Below are 26,034 nucleotides of genomic sequence, written 5' to 3'. Positions count from 1 at the left end.
TTAGAATAAAACAAATATGAGTATTAGAAAAAAAATATATATATATATATATAAAACAGAAAACCAGGTATGTAAGATAAGGTTCAGGCATTAGCATAGAACTAAAAGGAAAAGATGGGCATCAAACCAAAAAAAATGGTTAATGGCTCAAAAAAATAATTAATTAACTTCAAAAATCTATACAATGTTACATATAGTGATTTTTTAATCTAAATATTACCACAAACAAACACAAAAAAAAGAAAAATCAGCAAAACCATATGCTGTTACGCTGTGTGCTTTTTCAATAAGTATTCAATACACATTACACTAACTCATGTTACTTTTTACGTTAAATCACTTCATGTAATTAGTCTATACTCTGAATAGCTTTTCATGTTTAACTGTTCACAATAACAAACTTAAGGTAAATTCAGTTCTTCAGCGATCTACTTCAAGTTTATACCATTATAAATTTACTAAAAAATGTAACAGTGAAAAAACACATAAAAGTCATATACTTATTATTAAGAAACTGACTGTAAAATGTTATATTGTTTAAATTAAATAAACCTACCAGTAATAAATATGGAACAATAATAGCACATATTCAAATTTAACAAAAAATATAATAACAAACTGTTCATATTGTTAAAGATTATTTCATGGAACTGTGAGTACGTATGCATACATAAATTTTTTTGGCAGCTCCATAAATTGCAAACAGAAAAACTGCATCAATTATAATATAATAAAAAGCTTTGTAACCTCAATCACAAATAAAAATACAGCAAATAAAAAACTAACCAGACAAAAACCTTATAAAATTATTATATCCATTACTGGGTAACAGAACAGAGAAAAAAAATTAATACCGAACTAAAATAAGATCAATTTTGTTTTTGAAGGTGAAAAGGAACAGATAAAAAAAATTACTGGAATACAAACAAAGAAAAGTTAAAATACATAACAAAATTGTTTGATGAGAAAGTGAGTATTATGAAATAGGACAAAATGTTTAAAATACTGACAAAAATAAAAATATAATCGTTAAGTGATTTAGAAATAAAATAAAAATAAAAAGCACTTATTAATTACATAAACAGTAAGGTACCACTAAAATTTAAAGTGATTGTGAAAGTATACAACCAAAGTTTATCCAACCAAAGTTTGTTACAAACATGAATGGTTATTCATGTTTGTACAGAAAGCACTTGATAAAGAACTAAGAAAATTTAAGAGAAAGAAAGAACAAATTACAAGGAGACAGGATAAGTAATTATTCTTGTAAAATGTTTTTGACATCGCTAATGCAATAACTAGAAGTCAAGTACTTTACTTGATGTACAAAATGAAAGATAGTAATCAATGCAATATAAGAAGAAACACATAGAAAACCTATGTCATGATTCTTAGCAGACTCAAACTTAGAGAGAAAAGAGCAAGCACATATATTATATTAATATATAAGCATGTAATATTCAACAGAAGCGTATATAACTTATTGTTTCTAAATAGAATGGGGGGGATGTTAATTTGTTGCTGTACAATACCTATGCCTATCTTTCTTACAGCTGTGAAATGTTCGAAGAATCTCCGATTTACAAGAGGTATTAGTCAGAACTGTTTTCTCTGACAGTACTTATCTTCACCATAGTGGTCCCTGTGGTGAACAGAATAAATATCACTAGTAAGGCTGAATATTACCTGCATTCAGAACTTGGCACACTGATATGTAACCATATATTTAGCTCAATAAGAAAAATTGTAAAAATCTCACTTCTCAGCCCCTACCCCACTAACATGACGGGGTAAACCAGTAACTTATGGGATAATTTTTAGTTGGCTATGCCATTTTTGTTAATGATTTTCGATTTGTCAGGTTGCCTACAGTATTACACTGTAAGTAAGTATAATATATACTTTAAAAATTCATACATAGTAAGGTATGTAACAACAGTGGAAGCAAAATTACACGAGATGTGAAATGAGAACGATTTAAGTTTTATTTATTAGATTATAAACAACCACATTAAGTTGTAATCACATCTTAGGGTTTACATACGTATATACTGCATGAATATACCATAAAATACTGCTCGTGTATGGAGAATAATACACTTGAAGTGAACTAAATTTTTCAAAAGCCTTGTGTAGCTTGTCCAAGCCGAATTGGCACAGATCTCATGAACAGTAGAGCTGTTAATCTTGCTGTCTAACGAGAACGGGTTTATAATACTACAGGATTAGACAGTATGTATACAGTACGATTATTGTTTATTCCAATCAATCAATAAATTCGTGTCTTATATTTATAAGTTACTTATTTAATCCTGAGTTTATATATTATTACATTAATAATTTATTTCTTTATTAGATATTGAAATACGAGTAGATATGTTATGCAATATTATGCAGACTAATTGGCTGTTACTGATTAGTGATTAGGCCTAAATGTATTTATTTATAATTTATAAGTGTATAAAATATCCAAGCCAAACACCACAAGATTAATGTCTACAGTTTATGCTATGCTCTTCGCCCTTTGTTCTGGGAGTGGCGAACAAACATACGCTAGTCTAGGCTATGAGTCATATGTACGAAACATCTCTTTAATCAGGTTTGGGTAAATAATAACCAAACACTGTGTCATTCGAAACATTAAATCTCTATTTATACAACTGTTCCTGATTCGTTCAGAGACCAACTTGTTTTTGCAAATGATTCCGTTCTAATCTATACTGTATTTGCAGTTAAAACGTGTCCAGTAAATTGTGTGTATCCAGAGTGTAAGGTTATAGTCCGATTATAGCATTCTTTGAGTTTCAACTCTTGAAAGTAGTTGAAGTCTTAAGTGAAATTTTAAAAGTAATTTATTTGCATTAAATTACTAAATTTTTGTCGGCTCTATTCTTATGGTAGTGAATTGATTTTATTATTTTGCATATTATGTCTGATTTATCTGAAAAAGGCATTCACCGCCAAGGAAAAAACAGTAAACTCAACATTTTAATTACATGGCAGGTGACGCTGCAGCAGTTGGAACGTTTGTTTGTGACCCCCAAAAAAGTTGTAGAATGTGTTGTGTCTGCCACAGTTGTTAAAAAGATCGGATCGGTATGTTTTACGGTGGGGAGTGCAATCAAAACATAGAGCTAAACGATTTAATTTCCGGATAACCACGATCAAGAGTGTATCCGATGCGTTAAACAGTTAGCGCTCGACTTGATATATACGCCCGTTGAATTTTGAAAATCGGACGAGCGGTTACCGAGATATTACGGTGGCAACCCATCGCACTCTCTTCCCAATTTCCGAACAGCGCTTTGGGGGCACTAGAAAATATTATCATCTGACTGGTTCCAATGGGAGAGGATAAGGTAACAACTGCGGGGGTCGAAAAAGATTTTTCAGAGCGCTAGGACCGGCCGTTTTCGAGATATTTGCGATCCTCGTCCGGAAATTAAGAACCGATTAAAAAGTACTAAATATTCCCAAAACTTCCGTCGATACTGTACAGAATTTCTAGTAGCAACTGTATACCCTAATATATATCTCGCTTAAAATTTCTTTCGCTAAGAAAATATGCATGTAAACGAGGTTGCATAAGTTCAAGGGACAATTTTTTCACTTGGCAACTTAGGAGCATCTTAGCGACTTGAAAATGTTGCTAAAATGTGTTGTCATCCGGAGCAAATATGTATGTAAAATTTCAGAGTGAATGGAAAAGCGGCAGTGCTTCAAAATTCCACTGAAAGGTTCCGTACCATGAATCTCACATACATAGTCCAAGAGCGAGTTCATATAAGAGTGGTAAAAATAAGTTAGCTAAAAATTTGTGTATTGTTTTACTCGGTTATGAATTTATTTTTTATATAAATATAAGACAAAAAAAAAATTATAACGTAAATTCGTATAAAAAAAATTACAATAAGATAAACAAATTTTATACCGTACATATGCCATAAAATTTACTATACCGTATATATACTGTCATCCACGAGTAGCATATTACAGCCCCACGTTAGCTAGGTAACCATCGCCTAGATTTGATCTGTGCCAATTCGGCTTGGACAAACTATACAAGTTTGTATGATTATAAACACTCAACTGACGAAGGTATTGCTAATTAGTATTGAAAAAATTCTTAAAAACAGCTTCTTTTAATTTAATGGTGACTTTTAACAAATTTTACTAATTTTAAAGTTTTATCGCCTTTTATCAAGCTGTTGAAATATTTTTTTTTTTTATAAATCCAGCAAAACTGATACTCAAATCAAATTGAATTGTAAATGTCATATCAAATCAATCCAGAAAATTAGAGACGAGACTTCTTAAACGATTTGAAAAGTCAAAATTGTTTGACAGGGAATAACTCTGAAAGCAATGAGATTTAAAAAAAAAACAGAACTAATCGGAAACATGTGATTTTTTAGATTCGCTGATAAAAATAGTGATTAAGATATTGAAATAAAATAATTCAGAAATTTAGAGAGGAATATGAATGAAAGAAAATTACGGATACATATAACAAAACCACGAAATTATCCGAATGGATGTATTCTAAGACAAAATGGTATAGGGAAAAGAGACGCTATAACAATAGCATGAAGGAAAATTACGCTCAGAAAAACTGAAATTAATATATCCAATAGATTATGATAAGAGTTAGATCATGAAACCTAGGGAGAAATCAGGACCGTACAAGAAGGAGCGAATCAGAGGACTGCTATAAACATCTCCATACGAAAAAAAAATACCTGTTGGGAAGTATTATAACCACAGGTTAAAAAAATTACAAAATGTGAAATTGAAATACATTTTTTTAAACCATATATCTGTGTATTATAGATAATATAGTAGGTCATACCTTCCAACAAAATTTCTTCATTTTCATCTTGACGGGAATGAGGTATATTCCAAGAGATATCAAACTCCTCATCGTACTGCCAATCGTTTTCGATCGCCACAATGAACCCGTTATTATTTTATACATTCACTTAACCGACTTACACTATTTTAAACGTTTTTAACAAACTTCGTGTTTATATTTTTTTCTTTTATCAAATAATAAAAAAGTATATAATTTTCACTAATTAAACAGTACACACATATTAAAGTCTCTTCAAATATAACTGAATAATAAAACAAGATTTAAACATTACCTCAAAAAAAAAAAAGGTATAATCCCTTCCACTCTCCTCCTGTTTACTTGAAATTCAATTTATATTCTAAATGCACAAGCAATCTGGTGCCAAATAAATGAAATGTTTAATATTTTTTAACTTCCAACTTCTACGCAGTCTAAATATAGAATGTTAAATTTAGCACATTTTCAATATGTTAAACAAAATATTTTAACAATACAGGCATTAGACAAGGAGTGTACACATTGTACTTTACAAGTAAAGGCATACCTGTATTTATTTCTATTTTATGTACAATTAAGAGATAATAAATATTTGTTAACATCCAATTAAATATTATCATATTAAAGAATAAAGTACTTAATAACTTATCATCATAAATAACATTTTGATATCACAATACAAAATAAATGTTATAATATGTAACAGCTACTAAAAAATTAAAACTACTATCTTGCTTTAAAAAAAAATTGAGTTTAATTTATTTCGCACGTAAACATAATAAAGTTGTAAAATTACAAGTTAATTTATTTATTTACTTAAGAAAACGCTGATTTATAAAAGTAAAGAATTGACCAAAACATGAAGAAACAAATTTTGTTAAAATAATACTACAATTTTAATAATAATGTATGTTTACAGATCAATAAACAAACCGTATAATCGATGTTTTTTCCATTGTAATATTACTAAGCAAATCTACAATAGATTTATTCTCCGCAATGCATAATATTATTTGGCAACAATATTTTTAAAAAGATCATGTACAATTTTTATATTTTCTACCGAGCAGAGCATTCTTTCTAAAAAAAAAACCGCGTACTTTATTTTATTTCTTTACACTAGTTACACAGTCTTCCTTAGCACCAATCACTTTTTTTTACACTTTTTTTTAAATGTATAATTCTGAAAATTATTTAAATATTTTAAAAAATGTATTAAGAGATATTTTTAAACTTTTTAATGTAAAAGGTTTATTTTCCAGTTTATGATGCATCATAAGCAAGTTATATGAGGAAAAGAAGGAAAATTAATCTTATATGAAAAAATTACTAATAGATTTTCTTACTGCCTATTAAATCTAACACTTTATCAAAATATGGCAACATCACAATCCTTTCCAGAGCTGTTATCATGACAAGATTGCAAGAAATGGAATAGTATCAGCTACATTTCATTTTATAACATAGGAGGTTCTTTTATCATGTATGTAGCTTTCCCCGCAAAGTTTTACTGCCTACAGCTCAGTTTAACATTATCTACTTGCATTGACAGTCATATGTGTTTTATAACTGTCAAACATTTAGATGATAATTTATGTGACAATGATAAAAACCCTTAAAACTGGTTTCTTATGATGTTAACATCAAGGTTACTCTAAGAAAATCAGCAGATAACTGTTGCAGAAAATTTGACGTGACGGTTAAAGTGCATAACTGTGCCGCTGAATTCTTAGAAACTAAGAAGATGGACAGAAAATGTAAAACATTATTTAGAGTAATAGAATGTAACTGTTACTGAAATAGTTACAATATTTAAACATTTTTAGTAAATATTTCTCTTGAGAAAAAGAAATGTTTTTCATTCTGTAAGCTCTTAAAGAAGGTTTTCCTAAATATGATGTTCACTATACTGCCAGTTCCTGCGATGAAAATTTATGGTATGACACAGATCACAAGGATTTCAGCAGGCTTGGTGCATCGATTTGTGACATCCTATCTTGAATAGGTAATAAATCCAACGGGAAACCATCACTACACTCCTCAATTTTTGTAGTTAAGGCAGGCATGGCATGATTATAATTGTAGACAATGGCTTTGTCAGTTGCAGGAGCAATTTGTGATACGTGCCAAATTACCTGTATCTTTATAGTCAAGGCAACTAACACACATACATAAATTTTTATGTCTTTTTTTCTATTTATTTATTTTTTCCAGAATTACAATTTATTTTTTCTTTATAATTATTTGTATTATGTAATTACTGTGTTAATAAACCAAAGTAGTTTTATATTTATGTTTTTCTTAAACACACTATAAAAGCACTATAACTATAGGTGAAAATGCTGCTATTATCACCAATAACATGTTCTTGAAGAGTACCACTAGAAAAGGAAAAAATCATATGGATCCATGAACAGTAATCTTAGAGATTTCATCATAAGCAGCTAAGACTGCACTTTTTAGTGCATTATATTCTCTTGATGACTAGATAGTTTACTTTTAAAAAATCATAGAACAACCGACATACACTGTATTTTTTATCTGTCACATTTTCAGAGAGTTTATCTAGTTATAACCAAAAACAGTTTTAATGCAAATGTGAAAAATCAACAAATTTTTTAAGTATGCATATATTAATTACAAACCCCAGCTTTACCTAACAGCCACTTTAGTTATTAGGCTTGTAAGGCAGCTATCATTCCGGAAATAGAGTTCCTGAGTCGGCCCACAAGCAATCCTTTACTGTATACCAAAAGTTGGACTGGTTCACCCAATTAGAAACTATCCTGCACCCACAGAACTAATAGTGTGAAAAAGAAGGGAGTGAACATAAGAAAATTGGGTAGGTGTAAAAAAACAGTTTATTCATTTGATAAGAAATCAGGGTAATTAAGTATCAGACTTAATTTATTTTACTATATTATTTAAATGGCACTCAAAATGATAATTATATAATACTAGATTCCAGTAGCAACCAGTATAACACTCTATAATCACTTAAAAAACAACAAAGTTTTCTACATATTAAAAATACTTTCTTTCCTCATATGTCAAGAGTAAAAATAAACAAAAAAGCACATAAATTCAAGAATATTATAATTATTTTGTAAATTATAAAAAAAATTATAATATTGAAACAATTAAATATTATATTTACATAAACATAATATTAATTCTATGCGCGGAAAAACGTGACGCAATAAAATAATTTAATTCATTAAATATATAAGAAATATTATATCAAGGCTACTACATTCATTTTAATAATATATTAATTCATAAAGAATATTAAAATGTATATACATATACAAACTGAAACTAGGAAGTGTGTGTATTAAAAAAAAAACGTTAATGAATAATTTTGTTGAAACATATAAAAATTGAAACTATTTTTCCCAAAAAAAAGAAAATAAAGTTGATTAGGAATGAAACACATATCAATCAACAAACAAATACACAGGTTATATATGCACATACATAATCTTTAATCCAATATTTTAGTATTTTTAAAGCTAGAGTATCTCAAAACATTTTGCAAACACAACATTCTTGTCTTTCGTATAAAACTAAATTAATGTAAGAAAACAACAAAGAGGATTTAGTGATAAGGACAAGTGAAGGAAGAATGGTTTAAAATAAAAAATTATAGATATTTGGAGACTATAGTGACACAGGAATGGAAGTAAAAGGAAGGATACTAACGGCAAAGAAAGCCTTCAGTAATAAGAGGAAATTACTATGTGGTATATGTCTGGACTAAAGAGTTAAGGAAAACGTTAGCTGAAAGTAACTTCTACTCGATGGAAATGTCTCTATGTATAGGTGACACAGGAATGGAAGTAAAAGGAAGGATACTAATGGCAAAGAAAGCCTTCAGTAATAAGAGGAAATTACTACGTGGTATATGTCTGGACTAAAGAGTTAAGGAAAAAGTTAGCTGAAAGTAATTTCTACTCGATGGAAATGTCTCTATGTATAAAAATGAAACACGAAGAGGGAAAGGGTCTAGATTGAGGCTATTGAGATGCAGATATGGATAAAGTAGGTGAACGAATAAAGTCAGGAATGAGCAAGTAATGAACAGCATTAAAGAAGAAGGAGCACTTATGTAAAAAGCAAAGAAAAGGAAGAACATGTGGTTAGAGAAGCAGAATCTTGAAGACTGCATTAGAAAGTTCAGCAGGAGAAAGGAAATGAGGAAGAATAAAGATGACGTTAATAGATAAGGTAAAAATTACAAATACAAAGAGGCAAAGGAGAAGACTTGGAACAGAAGCGAATATAGACAGGTCTGGTGTAAAGGACCTGCCTCCAGGCAATATACCAGATGATGATGATGATGATGATGATGAAAACATTCATGGATGAGTGTATCAATTTACCCAGATAAACATTTAATTCTGATAATACTTTTTTCCTGTATTATATACTATAAAAGCTGAGAAAGTATAAAAGTATGCAAATAAAATAAATAATAAAATGAACAATATTTATCTCAATTAATAAATAAATGCACAAAAATGTCTGTTCTTATTAATAAAGCTTTTCATCTGACGGTTATCCCAGTTCAAAACCGGGCATGGTATTTTCATTCGTTACAAAATTTGCATTCCATATTCCGATGCAGAAGCTTAGAACTTAAGTTGTGAATTAATAAAAAAAAAACAATGTCGTTAATATAAAAATCAAGAGTAAAAGAACGTGGAAAAACATGTGGTGACCAGCCAACGGAAATAATCATGACCTTGTATGAAGTCACTCACAAATTATTCCACCAGAATGTCAGTTTTATTAAAAAAAAACAACAACAAATGTTTATAAAAATAAAAAAAAGTTATCCATAAATCGCTTGCAAATTTAATTATTGTCAAATACAGTGAATGCTTTTTTAATGGAATAAAGTACAAAATTAAACGGAAACCTGTGTGAAATAACAGTTAATTCAGCTGTAACACCGATCGCGGTTAATAAATTGTTCAAAACACTGCAATCCGAAAAACCGCCAAGTATAAAAAATTAGACATACTAAAATACACGAAATACATTACAAGTCAGAAAAAACTGTGTAAAACAAAAACGGTGCTATATTTCAATAACAGTTAAAATAAATAAATATATATTTAAATAAAAGAATCACGATTAATTTCAGTTTTGATTATAAGCTATAATAAATACTGAATTAATGAATATGAAAATTAAAACATTACGCACGAAAATAGAAATGGCATTTTTTAGAATTTTAATATTTTTTTATAACCTCCGGGACCACTGTTAGGTATTACTTCAGAAGATGAGATGAATGACAACTTTTGCTGCGAGTGAAGATGCCAAGCCTGACCGGGATTCGAACCCGGGACCTCCGGATGAAAGGCCGAAATTTTAATACTGAAAAATCATTATATCACATTTATGTTTGTCTGAAAAAGCCAACTTATTTCATTAAATCACAAATTTGAAATCCAGTACGACTTGTATATTTAAAAAATTTGTAAGTTTATATTTTTCATATTTTATATAATATATACAGCAGTCGATAAATCGAACCTTCCAATTTGATATATTTACACCAAGAACTTTTCAATTTTTAAAACCCTCAGAATAATGGAATCTTTCCGACTACGCAAAAAATAAGTTTCCATATCGCTGTGAGTTTTAAACGACGGAAATGAAAACCAGCTATATCACAATTTAACAGTGGTATAAATAAATAAATAAAAATAAAAACTATATATATACATACGCGAACATGTGTATCATCGGCGAAAAGCGAAAAAAACCGCAGTGATTAGTCATGAAAAAACTATTTAAAACCTAAGTGGTTACGTCAAAACATAAAACTTTTCTCTATCTAACAGTTAACACATGGATATATAAATAGATAATATTACGCATGAATAAACAGAGTCGTTTGAGTCGAAGATTAACAAATTTTAACTGACATAAACAAAGAACTCGAGATATTTTATATCTTAAAGTGTAAAAACAAAAAAATTTTCACAACTTTAAACTAAAATTTAAAGAGATAGAAGAATCACAAGTGTCAATTTCATCGATGAATTAAATAAACGAATACATAAGTACCTACAATACAAACAAGAAGATTATTACTGAAAAATAAAGTAAGTTATACAAATAAATTTTATCAAGGTAAATGATTTTTATAAACCGTAATCAATCGATCATTAACAGCTAATTTCAAGGTTCTTAATTCATAAAAAAAATAAATAAACAAAACCTAAATCATATTAAATATTGCTTTGCGACTATTAATGACTTCAAGAAACGACAGTCCAAAAAAATTATTGTAATAACAATATATAGAAACCTCCAGTAAAAATCCGAACGAGTTTATATGCGAGTTACGATACTTCCACTCGCAATTCAAGAAATGGGCCTGATATTTTTTAAGAAAGGATGATGATCATGTTGTAAGGTGGTTACGTGGGAAAGCCTCTTTTGCAGTATTCATCTAAGCCAGTGAACAAAAAAAAATGTATCTGTAAAAAATACTGTTCTCTTCTCGGATAAAGAATTTCAATTTCCTGTGGAATTTTGGGTCGGATTAACGTCCACTAACAAGCCGGATTTAGAGCGAATTTTATTTTCTTCGGGCGAGTTTATTCATCTTGTTTCGCGGTTCCTCTGCGGGTAGGTCGTTCCTTCTTACTATTTTCTTTCAGCCTCGATTGCTTTTTTCCAGGCGTGTTGTACCGGGTATTTCCTGGAGTGTCCTTGCGGTCTGTATTTAGAATATATGTATTTAGTTATTATGCGTTAGAGTAAACATGGTTTACGTACAGATCTATTTTCGTATACACTGGATTTACAATTAAAAAAAAACAAACAAAAACAAAATAGAACCAGCCGGTAAATGGTTTTTAATCGGTTAAAAACCCGCTTTTTAAAACGTTTACGGTTAAAATATGACCAGGATATTTTTATCAAAAATCACACTAATAAAAAGTTAGATAAAAGAAACTCGTTAACAATTTAAAAAATATAATTTGGTTTAAGCAAGGAAAAATTCCAAGCATAAAAAAAGACGACGAGGGAAAGCGCTCGAAAAAGTAGAAACTCTAATAAGAACAAATAACGGATACATAAGTCGAATGTTAACAATCAATGAAAGAAACTTTCAAAAAGTTTAGAGAGACGATTCGAATAATAATTAATAATTAAATAGAGTACGATTCGAATTTTTTTAAAACTATAACTTTTAAAAAAATTCGAATCGTACTCTATTTTTACAAAACTACGTCCACGTAATTACAAAATAAGTAAATAATCTGACAATAAATCACCGATCGGAGATTAATCCTTCAGTCCACCAGCATGGAACTTGTATGTTTGACTATTCAGATTCCACATCGACCTCCAAGCCTATATAGGCGTCGTTACACCAAGTTTATGAAAATCGGTTCAACTTTATTTTAGTTGCAGAGTAATACGATATAATTTCGCGCGTGCGTGCACGCACACATATATTGACAGAACAGACTTCCATTCATTATTACGTGGCGTAATCGAGTAAAAAGAACAATTGTTTACAATGACTACATTTTTTTAAAGAAAGGTGGAGGGATTTACTGAATTTTCAAGGAGAGCAACAGCAAAAGAATCCTAAGATACTAAACAAGAATTCAATAGCGGAAAAAATGTAAGATCATAATCATTTTTTTTTTAGCTAAAAACTTACGTTCAAACCTAAAGTTAATATATATATAAACGACACAAACATAATTAACAAATAATTCCACTAGAAAGTCAGTTTTATTGTGATAGAACATATATTTATATAAAAAAATAAAAATTATACATAAATCGTCCGCAAATTTCATTATAGTCAAATACAACGAATGCTTTTTAATAGAATGAAGTACAGAATTACATGGCTACCTGCGGGAAATAACAGTTAATACAGCTGTATATTAACTTATATATAATAGATTATGTTAACTTTTATTATATATATATATATATTAGGTTATCTCTAAATTGCATTCTCCCCCATAAGCTATTAAATAATGGTGGAATTTATTCGGTTTTGAACAGAAAAGTAAGCTGTATTATTTATCTACGTGGGCACGTCTCTGCATTTCATCCGGAATGTACTGGGTTTAAATTCCGATCAGGTCTGACATTTCACAAGCTAAAAATTCATTAGTTGTTATCCAGCAATATTTTGTAAACTTTTATTTTTAAAAAATTACCGACTCTAAAAATTTGTATGATTATTCTAAGCCAGAATTATATTAATTGCACAATGGAAGTAACGGAGATGTTGATCTAAAATAGTTATGAAGCGGATGAAACATCCAAAACTGCGTAATATTATTCGTAAATAGAATAAAGAAACATGAATCGGTAATGCACACTGGAAGGGAGGGGGAGTGAAGGAATAACAAAAATAAGTAAACTGACGAAACACAGCACGTAAAGTTATACTGCATTTTTTATAATTCTAGGGAATGGAAAAAAATATTTAGTTGTAAAACGTCATAATACGACAATAAAATTATCCAGTAACAAATGACAGTCTAGTATTCACAAGATATATAACAATTTAAGAATAAGATTATTTTACTACACAAACATAGAAAAGAAAAATTTATTACGGAATTCTATACTTCTAAAAGCAACTTTATAATCATAGTATTTGAGTACAAATCAAAAATTTTCGAATAAAAATATTTTAGAAAATATCATACGTATGAAATAATTGATTTCGTGAACAGAAATCACATTCCTACAAATAAAAAATATAGAAAAATAAAATTCATCGAGTAGTTATACGATCTAGAAACTAAAATTTTGTAAATCGCTTACGGAGAAAGACAAGCTAGGATTTAGATTAACTCTAGCAACGTGGAAAAATTACGCAATAAAAACCTTTTTTAAAAGGTTCATGACATTTAAGATGCATAATAATAAAATTAATCAAATTTTATCGATCACAACAATGACTGTAACCTTTTCATCTGCACGTTTTATATAAAAACACGAAACATTTTTACGAAGTAGAGCGACACTGTTGAAAGGAATACCCTCAAAATAAAAGCAGCACCACAAGACGGTCACGATTGTAAAATAATAATAAAATAATGTATTAAATTTTGTTTACTTTTCCCCGTCTTTATTTAAACGTTTTTATCTTTTTTAAAATAGATATTTTACTAGCAATCAACAATATCTTTAAATATTTTTACTATTTAAAGGCGAAAAGTATCAAATTTGAGGCACGCAGGAAACATTTCGCCCCACGGAATAAAAATTTACATACAGGTTGTTAAAAAATATATCTTAAACAACTTTTCAACAGTACACATAAAAATATTGAAAATTAGCACCTCGAAACGATACGTTTTCAGTAAGAGACCACCAAACATCAAAATCTCCACAGAGCTACTCAAAACGTTTAGATAGAAAGAGTAAGATTGTAAAAAGTCCTATAAAAGAGCATTGAAAATAAAAACTTTAGCGTAGAATACTTTGAATTATACAAAGTAAAATCAAGGGGTGGAGGTGAAGGAGCGGGTCTCAAGTGTGAATTAAATTCGATACGATTAAGGTGACGCCCACGGGGAATTCCAGTAAGCAAGAAATACTATCGGTGAGTTACAGTAAAACTATCAGTGAAAGAAATAATGAAATAAATTTCATTCGTAAACTGTTAGGGTAGACAGCAAAAGTATTTGCAATAAACTTTATACGACTGTTGGTAATATAAGACCAGTGGTTAAAAAGACTAGCGGTTTCTTTTGTTAATGGGTCTGAATTCTGGTCTTTTATTTATTTACTTGGAATAAATTCTGAACAATTATTTATTTTAAACTCTTGTCTTGTGTGTAATTTCTATTTATTGTTTACTATTAGCAGTTATGACTATTTTATGTTTAATATTACGATTGTTATTATTTGTCGATTACGTTATGTATTATGCTCTGTTTTTTTTGTCATTTTTTACTGTTTTAATTATGTTATGTATTAATTATTTGATTTTTTGTTATTGGCATGCAATATTATTTTCGTTTACTACTATTATTAGTACTAATTATTATCCTGATTATTATTGTGGTTGTAATTACTGTGATTAATATTTGTGTTCATTGTTTTTTTATTGTCACTTATTATCATTATTGTATTTATCACCATTGTCATTAATACTGATTTGTCTTCTTGTAATTATGAACATCTTAAACGAATAAACTTAAATTATATACATATTCTAAATTGTCAATCTCTCAATATCCTGATCCAGACACAAACACGCGACAATATAAAATCAAGTACTAAATTTTATAGAATTAAATATACGCATTCGGATAAACATTAAGTAAAAGGTAGAAAAAAAAATGAACGTTGTTGCCATTAAGAATAAATAATAACTGTGTGCAGTTGTATATGAACAAATAAAAAGAACGTAAAATAATTTGAAAGGAAAACTTTATTGGAAATATATATTATAATAGCTACGTCGCATAAAAAAGCCATTTTTTAAACAAAACGTTGGCGCGTAAAACATTTAACAAGAAACTGAAATTTTAACCAAGCTATGCTAACAATCATAAAAACTGATACAAATGAAAAATACAAAGAAATAAAGTGAACGTTAACTAATAAATAAAATATTTTAATAAAAAAGACTTCCTCGTTTAATGTTAATGAATGTAGTTAAGTATAACTTACATTTTACAGAAAAAAAAATGAATGAAATAAATAATGACTACGAAAAAACTAAAAATAAAATAATTTTCAAATACTTTAGTTGTATTTGTATACTTCCTTCACAAAATTATAATTAATGCTTGAATTAGATAACGTTATTTAAAGATTAAATAAACAGAAGTCGGCAGGAAATAAATCATAAAATCCGGCTATGTAGACTAGAAGTAAGGATAAAAAGAAGACAGGTAAAGTCGGAAGTATCTGGTTGATAAATGAAGAACCATAAAAGTAGCGTGACTAGTTTTATGATGTCTACGAAGACGCAGGAAAGCAGCGAAAGTTACCGCTCGTGAAGAGATTAGCATTTAAATTGTTCGTAATTTGAACGACTTTTCTACGAATAAAAAGTTACATATTCCTAAACAAAATAAAAATATTTTGTTTTACACTCCAAAATACTTACGATGCAAACTTCGATTCGTGATTTCATATCTGAATCCTCGGTCGTTTCGTGTTCAATACCATCGGTACGAGACACTATTCTCATAAAGGTTGCGGAAGAATTTAAACGTTAAACATTTAATCGAAGACCTATTCTCCAGCGAGTACCAAACCCAACGGTTTACAGTTTGACCGCCTCACCCGTACATTTCTGCGGGTATAAAAAAAAAAATCAGGATTTTCTCTTTAAGGAATCCTAGTCTATTTGAAGAGGAACTCCTAGTACCTAGAGATAAAGGGATGATGTGCTGGAGTGTTTAGTTGCGTCGACACAAAATCGCGGATGGATAACGCCCTGCTCCCGGTTTAGGCTGAAGGTACCCCGACTCCAGAGTAATTGTGCAAGATTCCGGAAAGATAAACGGAGCGCATTAATAAAGTTCCTAACCGCGAGCAAGTCTGTTCGTTTCGTGATCGTAGTCTTTCTACGACAGTCCTCTTACCAAGATATATGATGTGCATTCTGGATGACATCATTCGAAATCCTAGTAAGTCGCGGGGATCCTACTCGAGTTACTTATCCCGTATTTTTTCCGGATCTATCCGTCGTCTATTTTCTACTCGCCGGAATCCTAACTAGAGCCCAGATGTATTCAAGTAAAACCCGGTCTCCTAATACAACTCGTACGGATGCCGGGCTTCAATCAGACGGTAAGAACATTTACAAAGTAGTACCGATCGACTAGCGATTCAATTTCAATTTGGAACTTCAACGAAACACACGAATAGTGATAAATACTTCATGATTTCATTAAAAAAAAAAAAAAAAAAACGGGAGAACAGAAACATCGTACGGCTAGTATTTTTTAATAGAAGACAATAAATTACATTACCGCATAAAATCAGTCCTTTGCAACAAATTTTAGTCGATATTTTTAAAAACATGTTTATTCAACAGTTACCTTAAAGCTCCGATGTCAGAAAATGTTTGCGCGGTTATGACAACTGCATGCAATAATATATATAAATCCCATCACAAATAACAATCTTGAATACGGTATAAGTTGGAAGGTTAAAAATTCTGCTTTATCCTTACTACCTGAACTCACAAAAAACCTGAACATGAACAGCATAAGACAAAACTACGTATAGGTGTGTGTGTGTGTATATATATTAATTACGAAAAAAGTCTGTTACAAAAATATCCTATTAATCTAATCTGATGAACACCTTAAATATTCATTCAAAGAAAAATTCTAAATTCGTTACATTTTAAGTAATTTTATTTTATAATTTCTTTTTTAGGAAGAAAATATATAAACTGATTTAATGAAATAAAATATAAATGACAAGATTTTTAAAAAAGTACGATAAAGTTATTTTTAGCCATAATTTAAAAGATAAAATAATTATTTTGCTATCAAGATATTGATATTTGATAATTCGTCACGTTTACGAAAGCGGTTCTACATAATATTTTATTCCGTTGCATCAAACGAAACAAAATAAAAATTAAAAAAAAATTATATATATATATATAAAATAAATATAATTGTAATTATTCCTTGATAATGCGAATATAAATATCGTAATTACAACCGAAATGATTTTTAACAACCGTAAAAAAAAAACTATTAACTACTGCTAAGTACTTTCTAGATCTCTTAATTTGCGTGTTAATATACGTTTGAGTGCTTAAGTAATAAGAATTAATTATTTTATCTTTTTATTAAATAAATAACATCGTCGTAATGGTTTAAGTTGAAGTCTTAATCTTATAAATTAATAAAATTTAACCGGGGAGCAGTAACCCGTTCGGAACAATACCTACAATTCTTTCAAAATCATTTTAAGACTTACCGATGAATTAAACGCGGTAGAAAGATGAAATAGAATTTAAACAAAAAACAGGATAAGGTCTTTTACTTGCAATAGTCAAGTAATGATGTTTGTAGATACTTCAGCAAGCCACTCAATCCTGCGGTCAGTTAAGAATTTTATCTTTTAAAATGAGGGTATGTGGCTCTTTAGAACTGTAGGAAAAGTACTTTGTCGTATTACGTACTTGGACCGATCGATGAAAAATTGTTAATTTATAAATTTTCTATCCCATCCCGGATACAGATTTTCCGAAGAATTTGGGGTGAAATCGGACATTACCGCGTAGCAAAAGCCTTAACGTATTCCTTTAGGTATAGTTATTTGTCAATTTACGGTTAGATCGGACGAAGTAGCCGCGTCTGGTATGTGAAGACTCCTCAGATAACAGGCGCAGTTATAAAAAGAATACCGGGCGCGGTTAAGAAAAGAACCGCAGATAATCTGTGGTTATATAAAGAAACTCGACCTCTGCTGAGATTCTTATCGGGTAAAGCCATACACCTTCCGACTACTTAAATCCCGAATCCTTAACTTTCAGTCGGATTCTAAAACCAACGGTCCTTTAATGTTATCTAATTATTTCGCTAATATTCAGTCATCGTTTCATATTTCCATTAAAAACGGCTTTACCGTTTAAGATCTACCTAAACGGGAAACTTTAATTATTATAAGACATCAAATTTAATTAATGTTTTATAGCCGATCTGGTTTTTATTTCCTTATTAATTTGTTTTTAATAAAAAAAACCGCTGAATAAATAATGAAATACTTAGAACTACACGAAGCGTTTAATTCATAAAATTAAAAACAACTATTCCGGGCTAAGAAAACTGCATTCAGTGCAGTAATGCTATAAAAAACAATAAAAATAAAATTTTAATTTAAATCCAAATAATCGAGTAATTATACGGACAAAATAAATATATACAAACATACACGTAAAATGAGTAGCTAAAATAACCATTCCGATCATCTTGTTATACGAAACCGTATTTGTTATTCGACCGTAAAGCGTAACAAGTAAACAAGTTAAATAAAATAAGTACGGTGAATAAACGGGGAAGCGGGCAGCGACGATGTTCACAAAGCGTAATATTACAATCGTTACCATCCGAGTAGATGCGATGCAATTCTGCAGCGAACAACAAATAGCGGCAAATCGATCGAATAACAGCAAGTAATCGATCGCCAATCGATTAATCATCTATGACAACAAGAGTATTTTTTTTTTATGATGATCTCGCCAAATAAGCTTGAAGCTTGTCCGTGGGATATTGAAGTGGAATTTTGTAGCGTATGAAAATGCCACGCCTGACCGGGATTCGAACCCGGTACCTCCGGATAAAAAACCGAAATGTTACAGCTCTGCCGCAATTTATTTATTAATTAAAAAAGAAGTATAATAATGATGTAAAATAAATGAGGAAAGTAACACAAAAAAGAAGAAATAATAAAAATCAGAAGGGAAATATCACAATTTAAACCATCGTAATAATGCAGGAAGAAATAAGTCAAGAATGTTTATTGCAATAATTTATAGTAACGTATTAAAATATGTAACATTCAAAATCTGTATGAAATCTAGGTTAGAATTGAACTTTTTGATTTACCGTCGCTGTAAATAACCAAGTCTTGCATAAACTATTATTTATAAATATTTAAGTAATTCATATTGCCTTATAAGGCGATTTCGGTACGTTAAGTTTTAACTTTTTAACGAGGTTACTTTCTAATCGTATATTTTAATATGGACTTCTAGGCCTACCTTTAATCTGTAATCTAATAAACACAAAATAACAGGAATTTAATTAATTAAAATAACTATTATAGTGTTACCGATCACAAAAACTGGTATATCGGTCAGAGATAAAATTAACAGAAGAAAAAAATTAATACAAGGTCTACCTCGCTTTACAGTATTTACAAAAAAATATAAACTATCAAATTATTTTCATACATTCTCAAAAGTCAAATTTAAATACAAAAAAAAAAAAAAACTCAGCGGTGACAATGTGTTAAGCACAAAACCCAGCAGCGAAGATTAGTTAAACCGTTTATTATTTTTTTTATCCCTACATCCCTGGGCCGGACATCCAATTAAGTATACTCGGCCCAGGGACGTGTCCTTCCGACTCTAAGGAGGTCTCCCCATCCACCGGCTTAACATCCGGCACGACAGGTCAACCCCCTCGGTTCTGGATCTTTTGTGCCTGCCTCTAATCCCCGGCGGGGGAAACAGGGCCCGGCTATGCCGTTCCCCCCCCACCAGGAACCGGGTCTCGGTCATTATGCCTTGCCTCAAACCAAAGGTGCCAGCATCAAGGGCGCAAGCACCCCCAGAAAACCAACACCCTCGGCCGGGTCTCGGTCTTAACTTAACCCCTCGCGAACGCTTTCCCATGGAGTCCTCGTCCACTCACAGGTACCCGTACGCCTCATCATACGGGTCCTCCGAGACGGGGCTGTCCATCCTTCCCTACACTTAGCACTCTAGTAACCCCGGCGTCGATATTCCTCCACCTTCGTACGGAGAACTGTTCTCGCGAAGTTTGCGAACCATTTCCAGTTATTTTCAGAGGCCAACATCCACTCCACAAGATTTCCCGTCACAATGCGTTCATCTACTAATCGTTGGCGGTGTTGCGCCCATCTATGGCACTCGAACAGCGTATGTTCGGCGTCATCTACGCCCTGACAATATTCACAAACAGGCGTCTCCTTCTTACCAATTCTATTCAGGTAGGTGCTGAAACAGCCATGGCCAGACATTAATTGGGTAATGTGGTAATCCATATCACCCTGGCGCCGGTTCAGCCAGAAACCGTTTAGTTTAGTTTGATACTTCCACACGCCCCATAATTAATGCGACGGAGCTGAAATGGGCTTTCTTTAAAACAAACGTACTTTCAAAAAAATCTTTGAGGAAAACCAAACTTTTGCAGCATGTCAAATTAAAATCGTTGATCGGTAACGTAATACTGTCATTCCAGGTAAATATACCCTGATCGCTCAAAAAATTGCAGGCATGACACGCAACCTCAAATAATAGTTGCGAAGCGGTCCGTTTTGTGAGTCAATCTCGTTCATCGGTCTCTTTACAAATAAAATATTCTTAACTTAGTAAATACCGTTATCCTTGATCCATTTTGTACGCTCTCGAGCTTTTAGGTTATGCTCAAGATCTTTGCTGCAAATGCGGTAACATGCAGAAATTACGTTCTTTGCCGACTATTGGTTCAATATATGGAACTGTCCCAGCACTCTTTCCTATCAGGTGCCAAAACAAAATGCCAAACCTTGAGCTACGGTGGGTATATTAATAAATACAAATATTTGTACGAGTACTGTTAGCACTAAGGACTTCAGATGCGGTGGATATGAATATAAAAGAATAACATAATAAACAGGAACGGAAACAGAACGCAAGGATAGCGGGAGTTTGTTTTCTCCCTACTAATTGCAGAACCTGGACAAATGTCCCCATGCTGCTGTGTCTTTCTATTTTATCTGGCGGGTTATCATCTGTTTTGTGGCCGTTATAGAGTTTATTTGATTCATTTTATTTATGGACGGATTTCGTGTATGCGTTCCAGTCCCTTAGACCAATGAGAAATAATTGAGTGAGGCTGATACGGGTAGACTAAGCGTGTATGTGCTTTGTACTTCCGGCAATATTCCCCTTCAGTCCGTCCTCTGAAGTCCTTTCACCCAAACAGGAATTTGCCTTCCGTGGGGGCCCTAGTGTTTAGATGAAGCTTTCATACACGTATGTCGGGAAGGGTTTGGGAAGATCGCGTGGACACCGTCATTGTGCTGCTTCACCGGAAAGGAGGCATGTTCTGTATTGCAAGAAAGATATAACAGACCTCGTTCAAGTCAATATGACAAACCTCTCATGTTTCAAGCTACCTACTTATTAAATTTTTATAAAATTTAATTTTTTTTTATTAAGCGCGGCAAAATCGCTCTTAACGTTCCCGCTCGCGCGCGCGCTAAAACCCTCTAATAAAGTTGAAAAATATTAATTAGGATAGTATGGGCTTATATTCAAATTTTTTCAATAAAATTTGAAAGTTAACAATTTATTTCATTTATCATTTTGAATAATTAAGTGGTCTACTAGTAGTTAACACTGGTCAGGTAAGATGTATTTCCGTTAGTAATAGTGACTATTAAATTAGGTTGGGATCAACATAATAACAAGTCAATGGATTTGCTATAAGAGGTTTAAAAGATATTTTATTTTGTTTATTTAACGGAAGATTTCCAGTAACTTGACCGTAGACAATGAAAGGGCTCCGGCCAGGTTGCAGAGTCTTATACATTTCCTGTTAGGACACCTTCGGAGCATAATACAAGACCATATGTTCAATTATTTTTAAGCACTCGTTAGGACATTAAATTGTATCTATACCTATACTATTGTAGGATATTATAATGGGGTAGATTAAATTAATATTGGTTCATGTATTTTTTTTACGTTTAATTTGAATAAAATACAACACAACTAAATGTTTAATCATTTGTTAAGCACTAGAAAGGGTGTTATATTACATTTCCTAATTCAGTAGCATTGTACGGTACTGAAATGGACTAAATAAAATGATTTAATTTTGGTAAAAAAACACCCCTAAGTCTACATATTTATGAGCTTAACAACTTTACGCTCAATACGCGCACATCTCTTTTTTTTTAAAGGCCGCAATCATTTTTGGGAGTTCCCTGTTGGCTCATCCGATGTAGAGGTTCCTGACCTGATTTATCATACACAAACCCTCGTCCCGCTTTTTCACGGTGGTTCAGCTAAGATGGCGTAAGGCCTTTCCCTCACACTTTGTGGTGTAGGGTCCTCTTGGCAGATGTCCCTGAGATGGCTGAGCTCGGATACGGCCGCTCTCCAGAACATTCCGCGCGCCTGTGCTACGCCCCCTTTCGACACGGTTTTTATGTCCGCGTCGTGGCGAAGTGTGGTGTTTCTGACAAACAACGGAGCTCCGAAAATCGTCCGCATAATAAATAGTAATAAAAATTAATATCGTATTGAAAGTAGTTTATTAAAATATCATCATATTTAATTACCAAAAAGACGGCATTAAAATAAAGTTAGATCAGTATAATTGCGTAGAATTAATTAAAAAAGGTTAAAAACATTTACGATTCAGTAATCTGTATTCTGTAATCTGTAACGAACCAGCATTAAGCACATAAATTTTTATTTTAATAATTTATTTTTTATCTAAAGTTTGTAATTTTTATTTAAATATTTAATTAGCTTTTTAGATACAACACGATGAATTTTTGTTCAAGTAATATATGCATCTATTTTTTTTCCAACCTGAAACCTTAATTTTAGTACCGATTTCTCTCTCCTTCGGGTTTAAAGATCATCCAATTGCCGCTGAGGAGAAGCTCGGCCCGATTCCAATGGATGAGCAGCAACTTCCCGACTACAGTCGAGCCGACATATCGTCAGAAACCAGCGACTGCACTCAACAGCCCTTCTCAGGGCTACCTCACCGATCACACAAACGACCCTTTTTAGGGCCAACATTTCAATAAACCCCAAAAAGCCCTTTCCAGGGTTACCACAAGGTTCTAAGGGGCCACATGCCATTGGAGCAATTCGGCGACAATATAACAACCTAATAAAAAATATCATGTAATTTTTTTTTATGATAAGATACATTTGTAGTTATTTGTAAGCGGTTAACAGAGAAAAAAATAATTAGTTTCATAAACGAAATCGAAAATTTAAAACGTAAATCATATTTCACATATTAATAAAAATTGTACAATTTTCAGAAAAAAACAATATTAAATTATGATTTATAATACAATATTGCTTAACAAATTATTATCAGGTACGAATGAAAAGTACTACCGGATTAAAAGTTTTAAGAATACCCACCGGCAATTGTCTTAATAAGCGACAATATGTGGTTATTTTTTAAATGAGAATTGTGAATCGGTAGTTCAATAAATGTACTTACGCTTACGCTAGCCGCTAGGTGTGATCAGATTATTAAAACCATCTTCTTCAATCACTATGAAAGTACATACCGACCCTATTATTCCTATCTCTGTTGCGCAACTAATCCGATAACAAAATCTACTCTTACTCTAAAACGCCCAGCAATATACTGTATTCATACAGTACAACACTAAATGTAACAGGCACAGTGATGCCAACCTTTCACAACGAATTCTCTTCATCATCGATTTCATAAAAAAAAATTACACATATGCTAAAATTACGACAAAAGTATTAAGAATAAAAATGTTTTAACTTCTATGATTGTAAACAAGTTAAAGCGGTAGTAATATAATTTTTATATTTAAATTAAACAGTCGTCAGTCCTACGTCCATTAGTGGATAATTAAAAAATTTAATAACTCCGCAAGTGTTTAACTAGTATAATCTTTTATTAAATATATATAAGCGATGATGCCAAACTTTACCGACAAGGGCGCATTGGTCACCGAAAAAAAAAGATTTTTTTAATAATATTTTCACCGATGATGTAATCTTGCAGTCTTTCAACGGCAAATCAATTTGAAAATTTCTTTTCCAGAAAATAAATTTAGTTGTTTTACTACTGTCACTCGTATAGGAAAATACTTAAACTTACAAAAAAGGGCCTTCTCATTTTTAATAAATTACCCGAACATTTAAAAGAAAAGATCTTCCCACAAATCTATTTAAAACGATTTTAAAATATGTTAATTTACAGAAACAATATTATCGTCGTCGAATTTTTAAGTACTAATTAAAAAGAAAACACTGGATATTCTGAATCTCAGTTGAACGTATACTTAAATATCTGTTCTAATAATTTTCATTAACACTACTTAAATTATATAGAATCGTTACGTATTTAATTTAATATTATTTCCTGTGATTATAGTTTAAATTATTAATATGGTTTATTATTATGTTGGCAGTTCATGAATATTAGTTTTTCTCTTTCCGAGTACGCCGTTTGTGTATCGTTTAAACATGGCTGAGAAAGGGAGACTGACTGTTAAACAACGCGAAAAGCCCGTTATTTTTTAATGAAACGAAAAGTGTGGTGCTTACACAAAGGTTTCGTGAACATTTTCAAACTCGGTGTTCGCGCTCATTTAAAACAATACACAAACTCTACAAAAAAATGTAATAATTACGGTTCAGTATTTGAGAGTAAGCGCGAACGGCCTGCCAATGTTCGTTCTCCACAGAATGTCGAAGCTGTCAGAGCAGCGTTGCTAAGGAGCCCGGACAAATCAACAATCCGCAACACAACTTGGGATTTATAGGCGATCTGTGCAGCGAATTTTAAAAACTGATTTGCATTTGTAGCCGTAAAAAATAACAGTGTTACCTAAATTAAGGTTGACAACAAACACCAATGAATGGCATTCGCTGAATGGGCTGTCAACCAAGACGTACTGTTGAACAGTGTTTGGTTTTCAGCTGAGGGACATTTTCACCTAGACGACGTTGTTAGTGAACAAAATGTGCGTTTTTGGGCTTCCGAAAATCCACACGTGCTTCATGAAAAGGTGCACCCACGCTACAAGAATTACGGTATGGGCCGCTATCTCAAGTTACGGGATAATAGGGCCATTCATTTTTTGAACAGACAGTTAACAGTGAACTTATCTAAACATGTTGCGTAATAGTTTTGTTCCTCAGCATCTTGCAAAAAGGTTTCGATTAGAAAACGAGTGGTTCATGCAGGATGGAGCCAGACCACACACAGCTAATGTTGTTTTAGACTTTCTGCATGTAAATTTTAACGCAAATGTCATTTCAAACCGATTTCCTAATCGTTTTGTGTGTGGAAAGAACTGGCCCCCGAACAGTCCTGATTTGAATCCCGTGTGATTATTTTCTTTGGGGATTTCTTAAGGAAAAGATTTTCCTTAAATACCCTCGTACAGTGCCGGAACTGTGAATGATAATCATTGAGGCGTGCGACGAGATAACCGAGGATATATGCCGTCGAACAACACAGGAGTTCGTGTTGAAGAAGCTACTAGACGTGATGGTGGTCATATTGAACGTGTGATAAGCAGATCTCCAGGTATAGAGTAAACATGATGTATTTTACTTTTCTGTATTGCGATTGAAATAAATATTTTTTAACATCAAATGTTGGATCATTTCGTGCGCCACCCTGTATGTATTTTTACAATCTGTATAGAAATTACTAACG

At 31.6% G+C, this 26,034-nt stretch overlaps 1 protein-coding gene across 9 annotated transcripts in view; it reads right to left on the bottom strand.

Moving 5' to 3' along the window:
• milt (trafficking kinesin-binding protein milt) overlaps positions 1 to 26,034 on the bottom strand; it is a 370,892-nt gene that overhangs the window by 49,606 nt on the left and 295,252 nt on the right. Inside the window, exon 2 of one of the 9 annotated variants that reach the window (XM_075364624.1) lies at positions 4,850 to 5,114. The exons of 7 other annotated variants lie outside the window; for them this stretch is intronic. The gene's annotated coding sequence lies outside the window, so the exon portion shown is untranslated. Of the gene's footprint in view, positions 1 to 4,849; positions 5,115 to 23,826; positions 23,848 to 26,034 lie in introns of those variants that run through there. One more of the 9 variants, XM_075364625.1, reaches the window with a different exon arrangement.

Source organism: Lycorma delicatula, chromosome 4 (assembly GCF_047948215.1).
Source record: "Lycorma delicatula isolate Av1 chromosome 4, ASM4794821v1, whole genome shotgun sequence".
NCBI classification, from domain to species: domain Eukaryota; kingdom Metazoa; phylum Arthropoda; class Insecta; order Hemiptera; family Fulgoridae; genus Lycorma; species Lycorma delicatula.
This window is presented reverse-complemented; position numbering and strand designations above follow the sequence as displayed.